General features: G+C 54.1%; 1 protein-coding gene across 7 annotated transcripts in view; it reads right to left on the reverse strand.

Moving 5' to 3' along the window:
* The window catches only part of LOC138165431 (CMP-N-acetylneuraminate-beta-1,4-galactoside alpha-2,3-sialyltransferase), a 144,535-nt gene extending 135,536 nt beyond the window's left edge, over window positions 1–8,999 (reverse strand). For 5 of the 7 annotated variants that reach the window (XM_069093779.1, XM_069093778.1, XM_069093776.1 and 2 more), the window contains exon 1: window positions 8,941–8,999. The gene's annotated coding sequence lies outside the window, so the exon portion shown is untranslated. The remainder of the gene's footprint in view (window positions 1–8,940) is intronic. The other 2 variants (XM_069093780.1, XM_069093781.1) reach the window with 2 other exon arrangements.
* Window positions 9,000–18,166: the final 9,167 nt, after the last annotated feature.

The raw sequence follows: 18,166 nt of genomic DNA on the forward strand, positions 1-18,166 counted from the left end.
TACAGACAAGCAAATTCCATCCTCAGACATCACCTGCACCAGCTGTTCACTTTCCAAATCTGCCGTTCTCTCCTGTATTCCTAACCTATGACAAGGAATAGTGGTTAAAAAAAAAAAACCTGCCTCTGCTTCTTCTCTTCCCAAATATCTATCATCTTTGTCAACAAAGTCTGGCAACTTTTAAGCTCCTTCTGGTAGGGACATGTGAGTGCCTGGGAGACCCCCAGCCATGGTGCCTGAGCCTGCTGGGCAAGGCAGGGAGGGGGGAGGGTATCAGTGAAATCCAGGGGCAGGACAAGTCAGGACAAATGGAGATGGCCCAGGATGCAGTGGCTTACCAGTAAGAAGCTCTAAAGGCTCTGCAGCACCCGATTCAGCTGCCTTGAAGGCCACTGGAACAAATCATTCTCCTCTGTCCATTTCGTCAGGGGAGGGTCTTCATATGCTTAGGGGAGACACCCTCCCAACTCACTGATGGGTCTTTCTCATCCTGGTTTAGCCCATCTGGCAAGATGGTTTACGGGAGTATGTCTGTTACCGTGCCATGGCTTCTGGGAGCCACAGACGAGACCTGTGTGAAGGTGGACACCCTGAAAAGGGCCAGGCAGCTCTGACATCAGAGGGGCTAGTCTTCCTGAACACCCCCTACCAGGTGAAGTAAGATAGAGGGAGAAAAGAGGAGGAGCCAGGACAGAACCCTGAGGCACACCTGGGGTTAGAAGGTGTGATCTAGAGGAGGATCCAGCAAAGGAGACAGAGAAGGAGCAGTCAGAGAGGGAGGAGGAAGACCAGGAGAGAGAGGGGTGTCCTGAAAACCAAGAGAAAGGAGAGTATCTAGGAGAACAGAGTGATCAACAATGCCCAACGCTGCAGAGAGGTCAAGGAGAAGGAGGATGGAGAAAAGGCCACTGGTTTTAGCAGCTAAGCGATAGATCATCAGTAATTTTGGAGAGGGCAGCTTCAGTTAATGATGAGGTCAGAAGCCCGTTTGTAAGGGGTCAAGAAGACAGTGAGGGGAGAGGGAGGAGAGGCACCCATTGTAGATGACCCTTTTCAGGAACTTAGCTACAAAGGGCAGAAAAGACTTGGTACTTAATACATGCCTGCTGACTGACAGCTGACAGACCATGTCACCACCACCTTCCTTCTACTGAACTGAACCTTGTCCTCTTCCTCATTCTGATCTCCCGTCCCTTCACCCCTTCAACCTCTCCCAGACCATCATCACTCCTGCTATGCCCTGGCTTCTCCCCTTCCCTCACCACTGCTAGCCATCCCCCACCCCCCAGGGCTGCCATGCCACCATGGGGCAGGGGGGGAGAAAGGAGGTAGCTGCAGCTGAGCCCCCTGCTGCAGCCCAGGCTGCCCAGAACCCAGCCCCACTGCTGGACAGATCTGGCTTGGCTGAGATGGGAGTCTTCTGATGAAATGGAGGGCCACCAGGCCTTGCCATCTGCCCTGTCTCTACACCCTGCAGACCTCTGGCACCATCACCTGACCAGCCACAGAATATGAGGTCCTTAGGGTTGTCTCACTGTGCAGTCCCAGCACTTGGCACGTAATAAACACTCAATAAATGCTCCTTCCTTCCTTCCTTCCTTCCTTCCTTCCTTCCTTCCTTCCATCCTTCTATCCTTCCTTCCCTCCTTCCCTCCTTCCTTCCTTCCTTCCTTCCTTTCTTTCCTTTCTTCTTTTCTTCCTTTCCTTCCTTCCTTCCTTTCCTTCCTTCCTTCCTTTGCTCTTTCCATCCTACACACTCCCCAACCTCCTCCATCCATCTCTGAGGCTGTCGTCAGTCTTATACATTCCCAGCCCAGGACCTCGCTGCTGCTCAGAGATCCCTTACCTCTATCCCACTCCTTGGGTCACCTGGGCCCCTCCCCAACTGCTCCCTCTCCACAGAGGACATCGTGAGGCTGAATGGCTCACAACCTCATGCTCATTCTCTCTTACTCCCCTTTTTCAAGCAGTTGTTAAGTCCTGTTTTTTCTGCCCATGCATGCCCCCTTTTCTCCTCAGACACAGCCACACACATACCGCCCCCCACCAAGCGGCTGGCCCTCATCACCTCACACTTGGACTGTTGCAATGGCCCCCTCACTGGTCTCCCTGTCTCCAGGCTCTTCCCTCCCTAATTCATCCTCTACTCAGCCAATGAAGTGATCTTCCTAATGCACAAATCTGGCTATGTCACCCCTCATTCAAGAAGCTTCAATGGCTCCCCACTGCTTCTAGGATATAGCACAAATTCCAGTGTTTAGCCTTTAAAATCCTTCATAATCTGGCTCCAATCTATCCATCCAGCAATGATGACACATCATTCACTATCACTGTCTCTACAATCCAATCAAACTTGTTATCTGAACATGATATCTCACCTCCCACCTCTGTGGCTTTGCATAGGCTGGCCTCCATGCCAGGAACGTCCTCACTTAACACCTTTGGAATTCATATCTCCATCCAAGGCTGAACTCAACTGTCACCTCCCACAAGAGCCTTTACCCATATTCCCCAGGCCTCCTGTCTCCAAACAACTTTGTCTTAATTTTGTAAGGATTCTGTTCTGAGTTTTCTGGGTACGTGTTATGGCCCCTCACTTGAATTCAAGCTCTTGGACGACAGGGCCTGCTGCTTACTCCTTTCCATAGCCAGCATGTCCTACATCTCCTCCAATGCAGCATGTGCCTAATAAATGCTTGTAAAACCACACTGAACACCAGCACTGTGAGTTGTACGAGCTGCACACTACTGGGGGAGGGGCTCAATCCCCGATAGAGGAGGCCTGGGAGGGAGAGCTGGCCTGGATTGAGCATTCATGGGCTAGGAGAGAAAAAATGGTGTCTTCCACCAAAAATAAGGTTTGTCTTCTATGTTAGCACAGCCTACACGACTACATGAGAGCTGAAGATCCTTTTACCCAGATAGGCACCAAATTGTGAGAAAACCTGGGTGGAAGCCCCTAAAGACTGGGCTGAGGATCCCACTTCAGTGCTCATGATGCCCCTGGCCCCACCATGGGAATCCCCACCCCAGACAGGACCAAACAGGAGGTAGGCTCCTACCTGCCCCTATCCCCACTGCTCTTCATCCCTGGAATGCCTCACTCTTGACTTTCTTCCAAACCCAGCTCAAAGCCCACCATCTGCCACAGTCCTTGTCGGCCCCACCTCCAGCTGCTAGAGTCCTCTCTGGGACTACCTCCCATTTGCCCGTTTACCCTATATTCATGTGGTCAGTACGTGACTTTTGCATGTTACTCCCTCCCGGGTTAGAGAGTGAGTTCCCTGAGGGCAGGGGCCAGGTTGTCTGTCTTTGCTGAGATTAGCACAGTGCCCAGCACATAGTAGGTTAATCAATGCCTGTTTACTATTGCTGCATGCCTAGAACTAAGGAGATTGGAGCTTGCCCATGGGATCAGGATTCAGTGTCCATGCAGTAAGAGGTGTCTAGTGGAGTGCCCAGGGGATCTAGGTTGGGCCCTGGACTGCTGAATATTTTATCAATGATTTGGATAAAGAAATGGCAGACAGCCAACTGGAGAGGTCTACCTCAAATGCCCTGCTGGCACCTCCAGCTTCTTAGAAATCCTACCACAGGCCCTGCCCTTCCTACCTCAGACACCCAGGGGAGTTTGACACCTGCACCTCTAATGTTTACAGCCTGCACCTTACACCCACTGGGGCTCTCTGCCTCCCCAGCTCCTCTCCACTGGGCCCCTTGGAGCCACCCTCTCTGCTCCCTCCTGGTCTCTGGTGTCCCACCTGCTCCCTGCTCCCACTTCCATCCTATCACCTAATCTTATCAGCCCTCCACTCCAGTGATCTGAACAAACTAGGCCTTCTACATAAATAGGAGAGCAGAAGCCTTATGACCAGCAGGCCCAGGATCTCGCCCTAGCCCTGACATTCCCTAACTAACTGGGGGCCTGTTTCCTCAGCAGCAGACTAAAGATAACCTTTGCACTGTTATCCTCAAAGGGCTTTCTGAGGAGCATGCCACATGGTTGAGAGCTGTTTTAACTATTATGGCATTCAAGGCTCTCTTTGATCTGGCTCCAGCCTTACCTCCCAGTTCTCCATCCTCACTGCTGGACCTCCCCTAGACCTAGGGACCCTGCCCTCTATTTCAGGGAAGACCTGAGCCCACAAGGATTTTCCCCACTCTGAACCCCTCAGGTATCATTTACAGAATCAGAATTTGAGAAATGAATGGGACCCTAGAGTCAGCCCTATCCTGTTTCAGAGAAGGAAGCTGAATCCCAGGATGGGAAGTGGCTTGCCCAAGGTTACAGAGCATGGCAGGGGCAGAGTGAGGGCTGCAGTGACAGTGCTCCTGCCCTGGCCGGACATCAAAGCCAGCCTCAAGACCCTCACTGCCCTGGGATGGTTTGTTCCCCTCGGAGGGCAGGAAGTTTATGTGACCGTGCCCTCGGAAGCCCTGTGTGCAAATCCTCTCTCTGAGGTTTGCTTCCTGCATGTCTCTGGGAAGAGCCCATACCCTGCCTGAGCCTGTTTCCTCCTGTCTAAAATCATGGGTGGACCAGCTGGCTTCTGAGATCCCTGCCAGCTCTGGAGTCAGACTGGCATGATCCCAAAATGCCCAGGGCATGGACCAACCTCCTTGAGATGGCACAAAAACAAACCTCCAGGGACAGCCCACCCCACCAACTGCCCTCTGGCCATCGACCTCCAAGGTTAGCCCCTCACCCCTGCACCCCCAGACCAACCAAGACCAGAGCCTTCCCGGCTCTCTCCAACACTGGCTAAAAATCCCATAATCCAGGACAGCAAATTTCCTGTTACAGAAGGAGCTGGGCTAGCTGCTGGGCTCACCAGGATGACAAGGCCGCAACCCAGCCAGGGACCTGAGCCCTGGCAGAAAATCACAACTACCACCAAGCTGAGGCTGGGGAGCAGTTTCTCTTGCTCTCGGGAGAGATGTGAAAACAGTATCCTAGCTGAGCAAACTCTGCCTTCCTTCTTCTCCCTCTTCTTCCTCCTCCCCACTTTGTTCCTTCTCCTCCCCCCGCTTCTTCCTCCTTCCCTTCTCTTAAACCCTACTTTCCCATCTCATCATCACAGCTCAGGCCTCAATTTGCTCTTTTCACAGTTATGAAACTAAGGTTACGCAGTTCACCTTGACAATATCTTCTCCCATCAAATGTCTGGCTGCCATAACGTCACATCGTGCCCAACCCCAGCCCTGGAACACCCCCCATCCACCTTTTGCACTCCTAGAGCAGGCTACTAGGGAAAGCGTCACCTTAGCTGGCTGACCTGGGCCATCTCAAGCAGTCCCTGAAGGACTTTCTCAGTCCCTCCTAAATCCCCTCCAGCCTCCCCCCAAAGCCATCTCTTTTAGCTGAGGACCTCACCTAAAGAACAGTCACTGGGAGTTCCCAAGCCCCTGATAGCCCCCATTCTCTCTCCCTCTGACGAGGAAGAGATGGCCCTTTTCCTTAACATGTGCCCCGACTGCACCCCCCTTCAATTATCTCCATGTCTCCCTCTGTCTCTCTCTGTGAATCTCTTTCTGTCTCTGGCCCTATCTACTGGCTACTTCCCTGCTGCCTACAAACATGCCCATGCTTCCCCATCCCTAACAATCCTAGCAGCTCCTCAAGCTGTCTTCCTAGATCTCTTCTCCCCTTCCCACGTGCCTATAGCACGTAGTCTCATCACTCACCCAAAACTGGTCTCCCCAAAGTCACTGCTGATCTCTTCATGGCGACATCCAATGGTCCTCCCTCAGTCCTCTTCCTTTTTGGCCTCTTGACAGCCTCTGACATCATCAGTAACCTCCTCTTCCTGGATGCTCTCTCCTCTCTGGGCTTTCCTGACATTGCTGCTTCTCACCCTCCTTTGCTGGTCCATCAGCCAAACCACACCCCCGACCCTGTGTTCTCCCCTAGACACTGTCCCATCCCCTTCCCTTCTCCCTAGACTGTCTCACCTAGTGACCCCATCAGCTCAGTTCTCGTCCCTCTTCAGAGGACTCTCAAATCTGCATATCCAGGCACCTCGGACCAAACAGGCCCATCCAGACTGTCTTTCTAGCCATGATTTATCTCCCACCTCTGCACCTTTGCACCGGCTGTGCCCTATGCCTGGAGTGCTCTCACTCATCTCTGCCTCCCAGAATCCTTGGTTCCCTTCAAAGCTTTGCATGCATGCCGCCTTCTCCAGGAAGCCTCTGCTTGCCCCTCATGCCCCTCTCCCTAGAGTCCTCCTCTTCAATTTCACTCGCATCTATCTGAGATATGTTCAGGAATGTATATATGGTCTCTACGATATAATGAAAGCTATTTGAGGGAAGCGACTTTAATTTTTATCCCTGTTTCTCCCATGCCTAGCACAGTGCCTGGCATATAGGAGGTTTTTAATAAATGCTTGTTAATGGACCGATTCCCTCCTTCTAGCTTCCCCATTATTATCAAGGGTATCACCAGCCTCGCTGTAGCAGCAAGGAAAGAGAGGAAGTGGCACGGGCCACGCAGGTCAAACCCCCACCACCTAGACCACCATCTCCCCTCAGAGCTGGGAGGGGACAGCTCAGGAGCCTGGAGAACTGCCCTGCTTCTGCAAAGCCACACCTGGGGAGAGGCAGCCCGGCACCTGGGCCTGCAAGGTGCTGCAGACACAGGAACTGAAGGAACCGATGGATGAAAGAAGAGACACTTATTATGCACCGTGTGCTCAGTGCTGTAATCCAGCAGAAGAGCAAGGACCCTGCCCCCCAGGAGCTCCCAGTCTAGGGGGGGGACAAGCCCTCAGGAAGGTTTCAGCTACACATCAGATAGAGGGGGCCCCGAGTCCTCAGGGAGCAGCAGCCAAGCAGAGGCCTCTCCTTAGTGTCATTTCCACTGGTAAAATGACATTGGTTTCTCATGTTGAGCCATCTGACAGGGCCAAGGACTTTTCTGACAAGAACTTTCCTTTCCGGGTCCCCAGGCCCCTGGGCTGCAGTCCCTGCCGGAGCACTTGCCAGGCTGCATCTCCACAGGAGGATGGCTGCAGGCACTGGGCAGGAAGCACAGCTATGCCCCAGGCTCTTGGGGCATGAGGGGAAATGGTGATCAAGGTGGTGCTGCTGCCTGACCTGCATGGCCCATGTTGCCTCCCATCTCACCTCCTGGGTGCCTGGCTCCTTCAGTCAGGCTGGCCCACCTGCCCTGGGCATGGCATTTGGTGGCAGGTGGTGAGGAAGGCTGGCTCCCTCTCCATAGGAGCTGCCTCCCCAGATGATGGCTATGAGGGCTGGGCAGGATGCCAGCCTGGGGGCCTGGGGGCACTGCCCCTCCTGGGGCTCCTGTATCTCTCTGCCTGTGGTGGCAGCTGGCAATGAGGAGGAAGGTGGATCCCTTCTCTACAGATGATTTCTCCCTTAATGGAGGTGGTGGACGCTGGGCTGGCCGCACTCTAGGGGTGTGGAGGTATGCAGGGTCCCGAACTGTCTCCATCATGACCTGGGGGGGTGCCGGTGCCTCACCTCACCCTTAGAGGGTTTTACTGCCTCAGCCAGGCTGACCTGTCTGCCCTATGGGCGGCAGCCAGAAGACCCAGAAAGGAGAGGCTCCGACATCAGAAAGTGATGTGATTCTATCACTGAAGACAATGTCAGGTCATCTGCTTGGCCATTGCACCCCCAGCCCAAGGGCTCCCTCCCTTCTTCATCAGACTGAGTCCCTGGATGGTGTGGATTTTCTTGCTAAGCAATGGTGTGCACACAGCTTGAGTCATTCTATCCTGACAGGTCATGCCTGCCTCCCCCACCTCTCTGGCATTCGTACCTCCCTCTTTACTCACATGACCCCCCAGCTCTGGCACTCAGCTCCTCTCCCCCGACTCCTACAGCTCTGACAGCTGCAAAGCCCCAGTCTGACTGCCTCCCCATTCCCGCGGTGATCCGAGCCCCTGGGAGCACTTGAGGCCCTCCTCAAACTGGCCCCTCTACAGTTAACTCCCCATTGATGGAATGAACCTTTGCCTCCCAAGCCCAGGCTCTCCTCAGGGGGCAGCAATCAGCACCAGGGAGGGCACTGCAGTGGGAGAGGCCTGGATGCCCTGGGACTGTCACCAGGTGTGTGGGGCGGGGGTCCCTGGAGGGAGTGAGCTCCCTGTTGCTGGAGGGCTTCTGAAAAGTGCACAAACACTGCGGTACCAGGAGCACGGTGCAGCCCAGGGATGGAGCTGCCTCGGAGGACGCAGGAGTTCCATGTGCGGAGCATTAACTGAGTGCCTACTGTGTGCCAGGCTCTGGGCCCTGCCCTCCATGAGCTGACAGCTCAGTACAAGCTGGGGTCCCCGGGGGCTGGAGCAGGCAGTGCACCCCTCCTGGTCCCCGCTCTTAAAGGCACAGAATAAGCTGGGCGCCGCTGGGGCGGGCAGGGAAGCGCGGGGCACGGCGGAAGGTGAGGGCAAAGGCGCGCGGAGGGGAGATGGTGACTCCGGCCCGGCACGACACCAAGGTCAGTTTGACCGTACCGGGAAGGGATGGAGGGCGGGATGGACCGAGGGTCTGCTGCCGGCTGGAAGGGAGTCTAGGAGGGAGGAGCTGGAACCGCTGGGGCCTGGCTGCTACGAGGGTCGCGGGGGAGACAGGGCAGGGGGGCTGCCGGCCGGGTCCGGGCCCCAGGGGGTGCGGGGAGGGACCCACGTGCGGGGGTGACCCGAGCACGGCCGCCCGCGCAGAGCCCTGGGGCCCCCCACTGAAGACCTCCTCCACCGGCCAGGCCTGGGCTGGGGGCCACAGCCACGGGCACGATCGCAGGCGTCCGGGCCCGCCCCCCGCCCTCTGCCGGTCCCGCGGGGGCAGGGGCGCCCTGGGGCTCCCAGCGCGGTCACGGTCACGGGCGGGTCACGGTCACGGACCGGGGGCGCGCACCAGAACCGTTAGCTGCGAGCGCGCGCGACGCGCGGCGGGGAGGGGACGCGCTCTTACCGCGGGGCGGGCTCGACGGCGGGGGGCTGGGTGGGCGCGGGGCCGGCGGGCGCGGGGTCGGGCCCGGCCTCGGGCTCCGGCGCGGGGGGTTCCGCGGGCGCCGCCATGGCGGGGACGCAGCCTCAGCCTCACAGCGCCAGGGGCGGGGCCACGGGCAGGGGCGGGGCCGCCCTGACCAATGGGGAGCCGCGACCTCGGCCCGCGGGCAAGGGGGCGGGCACAGACGGCACTGTGACCAATCGGCACGCGGGGGCGGGGCGGGTCGAGCCGGGTGGACATCCAATAGTAGAGTGAGGTCGAGGGGGATACGGGAGGGAGAAGAGGATGAGGGAGGGGGCCGTGGCTCCAAGCGGGGTAGGGGGTGAGCGCGCAGCCCCAGCGCCCAGCCCCCGCTCCCCTGCCTCCCCTCCCCCATCACCCTGCCTCAGTTTCCTTGATGGAGCCGCTGTCCTCCTTCCCTCGGTTTCCCTATTCACTCCTAACACTCAGCCTGCTTGTTACCCCCTCCTCCCGCCCTGCCTCAGTTTCCCCATTCATTCACCCCCGCCCTTCACCTTCCCATCCCCCTCACTTTCTCCCTGTCTCAGTTTTCTTAGCGGGACCCCCAGCTCGCCCTGCCTCGGTTTCCCCACTCATCCCCGGAGCTGCCGTCTTTTCCTTTCGGCCCCTGCCGCCTCAGTTTCCCCAGCCCCCCTGGGCTTGTCACAGCGCCCCCCCGCTCCGAGTGCTCCCCGCGCCCCTTTCCGGTCAGACCTGAGGCTCTGGGAGCCTGTGCACGGCGCGCTCCCGGTAGGGCCGGTGTCCTGCCCCCCAGCACAGCCCCCGCCCCAGGACTGCAGAGTCCGAACACGGGCACTGCCTCCTCCAGGCACCTGGTCCAGCTCCCACAGCGTCCCGGAGGAGTGACCACCTCCGGGGATGGGGAGCTAGGACAGCCATCAGCCTGGGGAAGCTTTCCTCTTGACCGCTAACCCCCCTGCTCAGGGCTCTGCCCCCTCGGCCCAAGAGGACCAGTTATTTCATCGGTTTAGGGAGCTGCGCCCCACCTTGGCCCCTTGGGCTGAAACCTGGAATCAGAGCTGCCCTGAGCCCCAGAGTCACACACGGGGTCAGAAGCAGGACGTGGCTCCAGGGCACTCCATCTGCTCCAACCAGTCGGATCCTTCCTCCCCAGCTATGCCCTGGGGGGAGGAGGGGAAGGGAGTATCTGGCCTCAGAAGGCTAATGTTGCTAAGGGGCCCTAACTCCCAAGGGTCAGCTGGCTGAAAAACCCTACAGCCCTGACCATCCTCAGGCTGTGTCTTTCTCCCATGGTCACCCCTGCTCTTCCCAGCACATTACCTTGGTTGATTACCTCCTTATCTCTGCGCATATGGCAAGTCCATGAATCCACCCTGACCAGGACATCCTGGACACTAGCACCCTTCTCTCCAATGGGTTTCTTTCCTTGTATCTTGTTTTATGAGGTTTGTGTTCATAAACTCATTCACAGGCCCCTTGATTTAGAGCTAGAAGACACCTTAGAAACCCTTTAGTACTCATGGTATTGATAAGGAAACAGGCCCAGTGAGGGAGAAGAACCCAGCTGAGGTCACATAAGCCAAGAACCATCTTCCCTTTCCAAAACCCCAATTCATTTCAATTAAACAAGCCCCTCGATGGCAGCAACCAAAGGACACAAAAGCTAAATGAAGGTCCCCACCCTCAAAGAGCTTACTTTCTTCTGGAAAAACAAAGATGAACCCAGATGGGAATTTCCAAGGGAATTATTACCTAGCAAATGAAATGCCAGTAAGAGGTGGCACTGAAAATCAGCCTTCAATGAGTCCTAGGGAAAATCAAAAGGTGCCTCCCCAGTTGCCAGTGATGTCCTGATGGCCAAATCCAATGACCTTTTCTCAGTCTTCAGTCTCCTTGACCTTTCTGCAGCCTTTGACACTGTGGGTCTCTCCTCTATGAGACTCTCTTCTCTCTAGGTTCTCAGGACCCACCCTGCCCCACTCCCATCCCCCATTCTCCTCCTACCTCCTAGACCAATCGTCCTCTGTCTCCTTGGCAGGATCTTCATGGAAGTCACACCCACTACCCACAATCTCTCAGAGATTCTGCCCCTCTTCTCTTTTTCCTCTCCCCTATTTAGTTTGATGGACATTCTGGTTTCACCTCTCATTTCCAAGAACCCTTTCTGAAACCTGACCTCATCTTGCACCTTCAACTGCCCGTCAGACATTTCAAATTGAATGTCTTAGACATCTTACACTCCACATTTCCGAAACTGAACTCATCCCTTCCCCTCAAACCTTCCGTCTTCCTCACTTCTCTAATACTGTGGAAGAGCCCACTGTTCTCCCCATACCCCAGACACCCAGCCTGGATGCCATGCTCTATCTCTCCTCACCCCCACCCCATCCAATCTATTTCCAAGTCTTGCCAATTTTACCTTCATAACACCTCTCACATAGGCCTTCTCTCCTGATGCTGCCGCTGCCCTGATGCAGACCCTGGACAGCTCACATCTGAATTACTGCACTAGTTGCTGGGCGGGAGGGGGGGGGGGGTTGGGCAGTCTGCCTGTCTCAAGTCCCTCCTCACTCCACAGACCACCTCCACTCAGCTGTCAAAGTGATCTTCCTAAAGTCAAGTCTGACCATGACACCCCCCCCCCTTAACCAGTCAACTTCAGTGACTCCTCATCACCCCCAGAATCAGATTTCAAATCCTGTGTGACTTCCAAAGTCCTAACCTGGAACCTTTATCTTCTGACACCTTGGATACCCCATCCCCCAGGCTTCATGTCTGATCACCCGTCATCTCTGATTCTAGGCATTTTCCCTGCCTGTCCCCTAAGTCTAGAATTCTCTGTCTCCTTCCACCCCTGGCTTCCTTGAAGGGCCAGCTAAAATCCCATTTAGTAATGCTAATGCCTTCTCTGTCGATTACCCCCAGTTCCATCTGTACCTTGTATGTCTATATTTGTTTGCATTTAGTCTCCCCCATCTCCTTGAGAGCAGGGACATTTACCTCTGCATTCCCAGTACAGTGTCTAGCATATAGACGGTACTTAATTAGCATTCGTTGACTAATGCCAGCTACATTCTGAATCTGTTGCCTTTGACCCAGGGAAAAGCAGGGAAAGGAGTTCAGATGAGAGGATGTAGCTAATCAGACCCTGAAGAGAGCATGGTCACTGATGCCCCCTTCCTTCTGCAGGATTTCACCTCAGGGAATTGTTTCACATCCTCCCTAACTGGAAGGCTTTTCCAGGGCTCTTGAGCCCCCAGGGCCAGCAAACAGATCAAAGTTCCCAGCCTGCTTTTTCCTCTTCTCTTTCCAGGATTCCATAGTCTGCAGGTTCCCAGGGGGTAAAGTGGGGCTACCATCCTGGCTCAGCCTCCTGGCCTCCTCTGCTCTCAGCCCAGAGTCTGGGGAAGCCTGGGGAGGGCCTCTAAGTAAAGGAAGCCCCAGGAGGTTTACCACATCCTCTCTCTTACACCTTGTTCAACTTCTGCCCTCCTCTTAGCCTCTTTCTAGGTCACACTGCTGGCCTTCCTCTCCCCGAAGTGCAGTCAGTACCTGCCTCCCATCTGGGTCTTCTCCATCCCACCCCCTTCCCTCACCCACACCCAGGCTCCCAGCTCTAAGCCTCCAGTCTCCCCATGGTTCCACAAAGGAGTGTCAGGTCACTAGCCCCACCCCCAACCCACTTGGCCTCAGGGACCAGAATTCTCCTGCCATGCTCAGCTCTTTCCTAGAACAAGATGAGGCTATAAGATACTTCCTCCCCCTACCCATTTCCCAGTCCAGTCCAGGAATTATGATTATGTAATTATATATGAAATAATTGTATATACACACGTGTATGTGATATATACATATGTGTATGTACATACACATATGTATATAAGTACATACATACACACAAGTAATACCAACTCAGGGAAGCCCAGGAATGATGATCCTTATTTTAGAGGCAAAAACAGGCTCAGAGATTTGCTCAAGGACACATGGCCAGCAGGCAGCTGGTCAGCCACCTCCATAGGATGCTGACCCCAGCCCCTTCCTGGGGGGATGAGATGGAAGAGGTGAAGAGAGAGAAGGTGAATTCAAGCCTTGCAGGGGACGATGCTAACCTCTGCCCTGCAGAGCCCCAAGGGCCCAGAGAAGGAGAAGGGAACAGTGGTACCCATCTGTCTGGCCCCAGTCGGACAGAAGTCCCACAGGCAGTTTGACCTGGCTCGGAACAGCCCACCCTGATGGGCTTTGGGGGTGGGCTGAGCTGCGGGAGCAGGGGCAACAGGCAGGACCCCCAGTATGTCTTACCTCTCCCTCGCCAGTCCTGGCTCAGCAAGGATCCTCCCCCTTTCTGCTCTGTGAGCCTTGATCGGCAGACTGGCAAGGGGAGGGGATAGGCCCCAAGTGGTCTGGGCAGCCCCTCCTCTCTTTTCGGGGGAGGTGGGCACTGAAAGGTTGCATTGAGGCCCAGCCCTGGGCTGGGCGGGTCAGGTAACCGCAGCCCCTCCCAGCCCCCACACAAAGGGGGGCATTGAGGCAGAGTCCCTAGCAGTGCCCTGCTCCCCTCCCCCTACCTCACTGTACAGTTTCCTGTCTTCCCAGGGGTCTAGGACCAGGCTTCAAGCCCCAACATTGCCAGTGCTTCCCAAAGGCGCTTAGAAAACTGAGACCCCAGCCAGGGAAGGCCATTCCCCCTCCCTCTACAAAATAAAGAGTTGGACCAGATGGTCTATAAGTGGCCACCAAATCCACACTTCTGTGACCTGTGACCCAGGCATAGGACCAGATTACCTTTCTCAGGGAAGTGAGCTTCCATAAGCAGGGAGGGATCTCAGAGGCTAGTGGTCCAATGCCCTCATTTTAAAGAGGAAACTCAGACCCAGAGGAAAGAAAGGTCTGTCCCAGGGTCCAACAGATGGTAAGGAGTGCCCGAAGTCCAGGCAAGGCAGCCCACCTCCCTGGGATCTACTTAGATCAGCTCCAGGAATAGCTCCGCTCACCTCCCCTCTCTCTCTGCCTGTGCCCTTCCCCCACTTCCTAAACCTGACCTCAGCCAGCTGCCCCCAGGTGTGGACGAGTTTATTTGCACTTTCTTAGAAACACTCCTCCAAAGGGTTCTGGGAACCTGCCCAAATAGACTCTGGCCTCCTTGGAGGGACAGAGGGAGCTCACTATCCAGTGCTATTCCCTGTCAGTCCCTCCCCCTCCTCTGTACCTTTCCTACCCCCTGGTTTCTGCCAACTGGAAGGGACAAGGGGGGAAGTTGAGACCCAGGAAAGAGTAAAACCAAGCTAATGCCCTAGTATGGGAAGCCACAGGGCCAGAACTGGAACCCTAGTGCTCTCCAAATGGAGAAGTATGCTGGCCCCTCAGAGTCCTGACTGGGCCATAATCAGTGAGACTTCAGCTTCAATGAACCCCAAAGGCCATGCTTCATGCCCACTAAAGCCCCTTCCATTAAGTTCAATCACTAGTATCAACTCTTTCCAAAATGCCTCTGGAAACACTTCCTTTTCTTCACAGACCAGGTTCTGGGCCTCCCTCAGACCCCCATTCACCACTTGCCTGGAATCTAAACTAACACAACTGAATAAACATTTATTAAGCATTACTATGTGTGTAGGGAATGCAGAAACAAAATGAATGGCAAATGCCTTCAAGAAACCAACATTCTCTTGGGAATTCCTGAATCTCTAAGCTGGAAGGGGAAGAGGAAGAGAAGAAGCATTTATCATGTGCCAGGCACTGTGGAGATATCTCACTTAGTCCTCATAACCCTGTGAGGCAGGCCCTATTATTACCCCCACTTTACAGGTGAGGAAACTGAGGTAGATAGGGGTGATCTGTCCAGGGTCACAGAGGGAGCGTCCAAGGTCAGGATTTGAGCTCGGGTCTTGCTGACCCCAGGGGACAGATAGGTGACACAGTGAAGAGTGCCGGGTCTGGCCTTAGACACTTACTAGTTGTGTGACCCTGGGCAAGTCACTTCACCAATTGCCTCAGTTTCTCCATCTGTAAAAAGAGTTGGAAAAGGAAATGGCAAACCACTCTGCCAAGAAAACCCCAAACGGTGTCACAAAGAGAGTTGGACACAACTGAAACTGAACAAAAACCAAGTACTTGCTGATCTCACCCAATGCTCTTTCTGTACACTCTGCCAGCTAAGACCGCTAAGAGCACCAGGGCCATCAAAACCAATCTGAGCCAGACCCAGAATCCTCGGCCAACATCGGCAGAGGAGGCATTCTTCCCAAGGCCACTGCTGCCACTGGGGAGCTGCTCCTCAGTGCATCTCACCCACTATAGCTCCCAGCTCTGGCCTCTCTGCTTCAGGACCATCCTGAACCTTTTTTCTCCAGACTGACCATGCCCACTTCAGTTAATCAGGTCTTTTACAACAGACTCAAGGCCCTAGCTTCACCTTCTGTGGACCTCCAATTCCTAACCCTAAATGCCCATGAAGACCTGAACCCAGTTCTTCAGATGTGATGGGTTGACAGGGGCTGTGTTGTGGGATCATCCCCTCCCTAACGCCAAGGCACTGCTTTTCTTTAAACTTAGTGTTCTTACTTTCCTCTTATATAGCTCTTCTCAGCAATGCAAGGATGCAAGATAACTCCAAAAACATGCTGTCCACATCCAGAGAAAGAACTATGAAGTCTGAATGCAGATGGAAACAAAACTATTTTTTTGTTTGTTTTGTTTCTTCTTTCTCCTGGTTCCTCCCATCAGTTCTAAATCTTCTTTACTTGACTAATGTGAAAATGTTTAATATGAATGTATATGCAGAGCCTATCAGATTGCACAGTCTCAGGGAGCGGGGAGAAAATGTAAAACTCGAAATCTTGGGGCGGCTAGGTGGCATAGTGAATAGAGCACCAGGCCTGGAGTCAGGAGGACCTGAGTTCAAATCCAGACTCAGTCCCTTGAAACACTTACTTGAAACACACTTACTAGGGGCAAGTCACCCCCAACTGCCCTCCAAAAAAAGCAATTCTTACGTAAGTGAATGCTGAAAACTGAAAATATTTTTAAAACTGAGCGTTCTTAGCTACACTACCACACCAAAGCCTGGTGTATGGATAGCCTTGGGCTGTGAGTTAGGAAAATGTGACAGGTTCCTGACCCTTCCTAGCCGAGTCTCCCTGACCAAGTCACTTCATCCTAGGATCCCTCTTCAATTTTCCAGAATACTTTGTGGGCAATGAATGGCTCATTAATTACATCCGTGGGAATCTTCCCATCTCCCAGGATTGTTAGCCTTCCTGCTCCCTCCTGTTTACACTGGGCCTCAACTTCCTATCATCCATTTTTGGTTCTGTCCTTTACCCATCCAAAGACGTCCTCCTTGGCAGAAAAACAGACTCCAAGTAGGAGTTTGCCTTCTACAAACCTTCGAGGTCTATCTGCAGTCCCTTGACCCCAGACAAGGGCCAAGGAAAGCCTTGTTTTCTGAGTCTTTTCTTTATTCCATGATGGTCTCTGAAAAAACAAAATCCTTTCCTGATCCTTCCTTTTCTTTGCAGCTTTCCACTTGATTCGTGTCTGCTGAGGACTTGTGAAGCACCAGGTATTCTGGACACTCTTGGCACTGTTCTTGGGCTTAGCCTGTTACCTGACCTAGTCTCCCTCCATCCTCTGCGTGTCTTGTTAACAAAGTCCAGAGTGCATCGTCTGGCTTTCTTTACCCCAGAACCTGAGACAGATGTCACTTCCTTGCAGAGTTCCCATCATTTCTACCTCGAACTCAGTTCCTCCCATCGATTTCTTTCCTTTTTCATGAATAAAACCCTCATGAGCCAAGTCAAGAGGTTATTGGTTGCTGGAGGGGGAAGGAGAACAGATGTCCAGTTGACTAAAGAGAAGACTGGGGAGGGTGTCTCCATGCCTATGCAGCCATGAGGGCAGTCTTGGGGAGACATGGAGGCTAGGGCTGTGTCTGGGTGGAATGGGCTGCCTCCCTATAATAGAAGCTCTCTGACTCCATGCCACATCCCCTGTTCCTGCCAAACTGGGCCACCAGCTGGTCCCCAAGGGGAACATTCTCCTGCACTCTGCACCCCATACTTGTGTCGATGCTCCACACCCCCACTCCCATCTCGTACAATCTCATACTTTTCTTCCAAGGCTTCACTCGCTTTTTCCCTCCCTGAGTATAGAGCTTTTACTTGTGACTAGTTACACTCCACGGAAGGTCCCTGAGGGCTGTTAAATTCAGCAAGCATTTATTAAAGGGTCTATTGTACACTGAAGTCACTCTGCTAAGCTCTAGGGGACACAATGTCAAAAGAAAAATAGAAAAAAAATAGGACATTGGGGAGGTTACATTTTCCTTGGAAGATGTGTACTGGATACATCCAGGGAAATGCCAAGTCCTATTAGGAGAGTGACCATGGATAACAGGGTGGGGGGCTTCACGGGAGGGGAGGGATCAGGAAAGGTCTTTTCTAGGGGGTAGAGCCCAGGCTAACCCTTGAAAGTTGGGGGTTTTGTGTGGTAGAGATGAGAATGGGGGATGGCTAGGCGCAGTGAATAGAACACAGGCTCTGGAGTCAGGACCAGAATTCAAATCTGGCCTCAGACACAACACAAAAACTAGCCGCATGACATTGGGCAAGTCACTTCACCCCAGTTGCCCTCCAAAAAAAGCAAAAACAAAACAAAACAAACCACAATAGAGATGAGAAGGGAGGCCCTCACAGGTAGAGGGTACAACCAGCCTGGGTCAAAACCTGGAGGTAGAAGATGAAGACGACGGCTACTACTATTAATGGCTGGGATGTGGGTGTGTGGAGAGGGAACAGCTAAGGAAGCATCCTTGCAAGGTCTGAGGGGTCCTGGGACAAGCATGAACATCTGGAGAACCTACGGGTTGCTTTGAAGCTGGTCTAGGTCGGCGATGGAGGCAGAGGCTTAGGCACTGAGCAGGTTTGGGGCTGGGGGCTCCTTTTCCTGACCCTATCCTGGCAGCCCAGCCTCCTCTTCTGCAAAGGAGCCTCATTCATCATCCACTTGGCATACCACGGATCCTTCTCCCTCTTGTGTGACCTTCCACCCTCTAAGGTCACAGCCCAGTCAAAATTTTTGTCATCACTCTTCTGTTTTTACCCACAAACCCTAGTTTGTTTTCTGGAAGTGGCAGGGCCCTGCACACTTTGGGCACCCCACGCCATCCCCGGCTGAGCACAGGCCCTCCTCCCTCAACTCTAACCTC

The sequence above is a fragment of the Petaurus breviceps genome, unplaced genomic scaffold, assembly GCF_028583685.1.
Source record: "Petaurus breviceps papuanus isolate PSGF00001 unplaced genomic scaffold, PetGlider_PUasm1.0 208, whole genome shotgun sequence".
NCBI classification, from domain to species: domain Eukaryota; kingdom Metazoa; phylum Chordata; class Mammalia; order Diprotodontia; family Petauridae; genus Petaurus; species Petaurus breviceps.